General features: G+C 46.4%; 1 pseudogene; it reads right to left on the bottom strand.

Annotated features, from left to right (window-relative positions):
* Positions 1 to 203: 203 nt before the first annotated feature.
* On the bottom strand, positions 204 to 1,161 carry LOC110292122 (annotated as a pseudogene).
* Between the last annotated feature and the right edge of the window lie 3,503 nt (positions 1,162 to 4,664).

The raw sequence follows: 4,664 nt of genomic DNA on the forward strand, positions 1-4,664 counted from the left end.
GGTTGGTTGGTTTGGTTTGGTTTGGGGGGGCACAGTGGAACTTTATTGATGGTATTCAAGAGAGTAAGGAAAGCTCTCTAGGCCCCTCTTGTTATTATGCGGGTCTAGGATGAAAATTGTGAAGGAGATGCCCAGTGTTAGGGGCTGAGAGGGCCTCTCTCTTGCTCTCAGTGTCCTTGCTGGGGTGCATAGTCCAGGTTTTCTTACTCCTTGGAGGCCATGTAGGCCATGAGGTCCACCACCCTGTTTCTGTAGCCATATTCATTGTCATACCAGGAAATGAGCTTTACAAAGTTGTCTTTGAGGGCAATGCCAGCATCAAAAGTGGAAGGGTGAAAGTTTCTGTTGAAGTCACAGGAAACAACCTGGTTCTCAGCATAGTCCAGGATGCCCTTCAGTGGGCCCTCAGGTGCCTGCTTCACCACCTTCTTGATGTCATCATACTTGGCAGGTTTCTCCAGATAGCATGCCAGATCAAAAACACATACATTGGGGGTAGGAACACAGAAGTCCATGCCAGTGAGCTTCCCATTCAGCTCTGGGATGATCTTGCCCATAGCCTTAGCAGCACCAGTGGATGCAGGGATGATGTTCTGGGCAGCCCTACAGCCATCACATCACAGCTTTCCAGAGGGGCCATTCACAGTCTTCTGAGTGGCAGTGAAGGTATGAACCATGGTCATGAACTCTTCCATGATGCCAAAGTTGTCTTGGATGACCTTGGCCAGGGGGACTAAGCAGTGGGTGGTATAGGATGCATTGCTGACAAACGTGGAGGCATCGGCAGAAGGGGCAGAGATGATTACCCTTTGGCCCCACCCTTCATGTGGGCCCTGGCCTTCTCCATGGTGAAGACACTGGTAGACTCTACAACATACTCAGCACCAGCATCACCTCATTTGATATTAGTAGGATCTTGCTCCTGAAAGATGGTGATGGGCTTCCCATTGATGACAAGCTTCCCATTCTCAGCCTTGACTATGCTGTGCCATTGAATTTGCCATGGGTAGAGTCAGACTGGAACATGTAGAGCATGTAGTTGAAGTCAATGAAATGGTCATTGACAGCAACAATCTCCACTTTGTCAAGTGCAGAGCAGAAGGCAGCCCTGGTAACCAGGTACCCAATATGGCTAAATCTGTTCACACCAACCTTCACCATCTTGTCTATGCCATGAGGCTGGCACTACATAAGAAGATGTGGCTGTCTCTAGGACAGGGAGGAGCAGAGAACCACTAGTAAAGATTTTAATCTAATATTGGATATTTAGCTAGCAAGTATTTTCTCCAAGTCTATATGCTGCCTCCAAGTCTATAAGCTTCCTCTTCAACCAACAGTTTCTTTTTTGGACAGAAAGCATTTTAATTTCTTGAAATCCCTTTTCTCAGTTGTTTTCAATTGTTTGTCTTTTTTGGTGGGGGGATTGGTTTGTTTGTTTTGGTTTTTGTTTTGTTTTGTTTTGTCTTCTTTTGTTTTGGTTTTTGGTTTTTGGTTTTTTTTTTTTTTTTTTTTTTTTTTTGTTTTGGTTTTTGGTTTTTGTTTTTTTTTTTTTTTTTTTTTTCTGATGCAAAAGCAAGAGGTTTATTTTCCAGAGCCTCGGGGTTAACCTTCAATTGGTCCCTCAAGGATAGTAACTAGAATGTGACCCCAAATGGCTATTACAAGTAGTTTTTATACTTTTTAGGAGCACAGGTTACATCAGCAAGGTTACAGTTCAAATTTATTGACTAAGCATATTGACCTCTAAATCTATTGGCTAGCAAGCATGGTCAGATCATCACAGGCATTTGAACTCTATCTGGGACTTTCCAGAAGATCAGGTGACATTAATCAGTACATTCTGCAGTTTTTTTTCTGAGCATTTTTTTTTACTCAAGATTGTTCCTGTGGGTGGAGAATGGAACTTGGCCTAGCCTTGACCCCAGGCAGGAGGGGGAATCTGTAAGGAAGGTGGGGGACTGGTGAAGCCCTTAGGGTCCTTCATTCTCCCCTTTTTCTTGAACAAGCTTCAATCCTGGAGCTATACTCAGGGCTCTTGGGTAGCTAACTCATATTCTTCAGGTCTTGTACTCAGGGCCTCATATTGTTGGCACATGACCATCTGTTGTACTGCTCCTATTCTCTCTTTTATGAAGCCTATAAGTTTGTTCAATATGCTGGGTCCAAAGGTCAACAATAGCAGGAGAACAATTAGGGGTCCTAACAAAGTGGCTATGATGGTAGCTAGCCAAGGGGAGGAGTTAAACCAAGACTCAAACCAGCCCTGACTTTGTTCTCTTTCTTTCTTTCTCTTGGCTAGCCCTTCTCTCACCTTGGCCATTGAATCCTTAACGATCCCGGGAATGGTCTCCAGTATGTGCTTCCTGATGTTTTATACCCCCATGTAGCACAGAAAAAGTGGTTGACTACACACACACACACACACACACACACACACACACACACACACACTGATGGCCTGGCGCCAGCTTCTCCCATCTCGGGGGCACAAATATATGGGGGGTTTCTCGCAGGACATTCCTCAACTTCTGGTGTCTGCCCCTTAAGCCCCACCCCCCAAGGCTAATTCTGGGACACGTTTTAGATTTGCAAGTCCCTCGTCCCCTGCATTTGGGTAATCCTGTGTCTCTAGGATGGGGATATTCCAGGAGTCAAGGCCCACCACTAACTTACAGAGATCAAAGACAAGGTCTGGACACCAGGTATAAGGCAGGTGTTCTACTGTAGTGGACAAGGATACATCCCCAGTGACTCAGAGTACTTGCCAAGTCACTTTGGTAGGGTTGCGGGGGTGCTGAAGCTCAGCGCAGGAAGGAAGATAAACCATAGCCATCTCATGATTTCTCTGCCCTTGCAGAAAGATGGATTATCTTGAGATTTCAGGGGTTGTTCAGGTGTCTGGCTGCTATCCAGTTGGCATTGGATGCAGGTGCTGGTCTGATGGGAGTTATGTGAACCCAGGTAGTTACTCCATCCACTTTAACAGAGGTCAGGGTGGTCAACAACACCAGGAACAGCCCTTTCCACTTTGCTTCCAAGTTTTCAGCATGGTGTCTAACATATACCCAATCTCCAAATTGATACTCATGTGGAATCTCTGGGATACCCGAAAAACAAAGGCTGACCCATTATCTGAGCTGATGGTTTTAGGCATACCAAATCTAGGAAGTATCTCCTCTCATATCTTCTTCATGACCACCTGTGTGGTTTCTCTCTTAGTGAGGTAGGCTTCTACCCATCCATAAGAAGTATCTACTGTTGGCTCTTTGCTGGAAGGTAGCTTTGAGGAGAGAAGCCCAGACCCTCAGGCTCTCTCCAGGGCTGAGCGGTATGGTGAGTGTCAACAACCCGGGAAGCGCCACACCAAGCTGGGAGTCTTGTCAAAGCAAGAACTCACTTTAATGTGACAGCAATTTGCTTATACAGACAGATCAAGGAGGTAGGGATAGAGGTACATGATGAGATGACATGTGGATGGGGTGGTATGAGATGACAAGGGGTATGGGGTGACTTCACAGGGCCTATGAAAATTTTTGGTGTCAACAGTAACTAAGCAGAGGCAATTTCATATAGGCTGTGTTGAGTCATTCTCAAGCTGAGGCGAATGACTGTTCACAAAAATTAAGGCAGGATTCTTGGTTTGGGCCTTGAAGTTGTCTTCTGGAGTTAGTTGTTATAGTTGTCTCTGGTTAGAGCTTGTTCCTCTCATGATTCTGTTAGCCTCTATCAGCAGACCTGGGAGACTAGCTCTTTCCTGACTTTCAGAAGACAACATTTCAGAAGTTGTCTTCAAGGCCCAAACCAAGGCCAAGTAGATCCCAACAATCTGCAAAGGCTAGGAGATACTTATATCCATATTTTCCTGGTCTGACTTCAGTAAAATCAACTTCCCAAAAGACTCCAGGACAATTATCCCAAAGCCTTTTTCTTGATGGTGTCTTAGTGGAATAGGCATTTACCTTCAGACAAGCTTCACAATTTCTAGCTATCATGTCTGTTAGTTTTCCTAGATTAAAAATAACTACACCCAATCCAGGCACCTTCCCTCCCAGAGGAGAGGTGTCTGCCCCGCCTGGGAGGGTTTGCTGGAGCACCCGGGAGAGCCATCTTGGTTTCCGGATCCCACTGGGACTAGTCTGCGCAGGTGAGTGTGTGGACTACAGAGCTAACAGCTTCTGGGACAGGCAGAAGCCACACAGATTCCGAGGCAGACCCCATTTTGGGATCCAGACATCCGGGCACCTTCCCTGACAGAGGAGAGGTGTCTGCCCCACCTGGGAGGGCTTTGTAGGAGCACCTGGGGGAGCCATCTTGGTTCCCAGATCCCTCTGAGACTAGTCTGCACAGGTGAGAGTGTGGACTACAGAAGCTAACAGCTTCTGGGACAGGCCCTGTTTTGGGCCTTCATCTCCTGCCAGGAGGCAGGTCTGAACGCCAGATACCTGTGCACCTTCCCTGAAAGAGAGAAGCTTGCCTGCAGAGAGTGCTCTAATCACTGAAAGTCAGGAGAGAGCTAGTCTCCCAGGTCTGCTCATAGAGGCTAACAGAATCATGAGAGGAACAAGCTCTAACCAGAGACAACTATAACAACTAACTCCAGAGATTACCAGATGGCAAACGGCAAACATGTGGACACTTTGCCCCTTCTTAGAATTGAGAACAAA

The sequence above is a fragment of the Mus caroli genome, chromosome 4 (genome assembly GCF_900094665.2).
Source record: "Mus caroli chromosome 4, CAROLI_EIJ_v1.1, whole genome shotgun sequence".
Taxonomy (NCBI): Eukaryota; Metazoa; Chordata; class Mammalia; order Rodentia; family Muridae; genus Mus; species Mus caroli.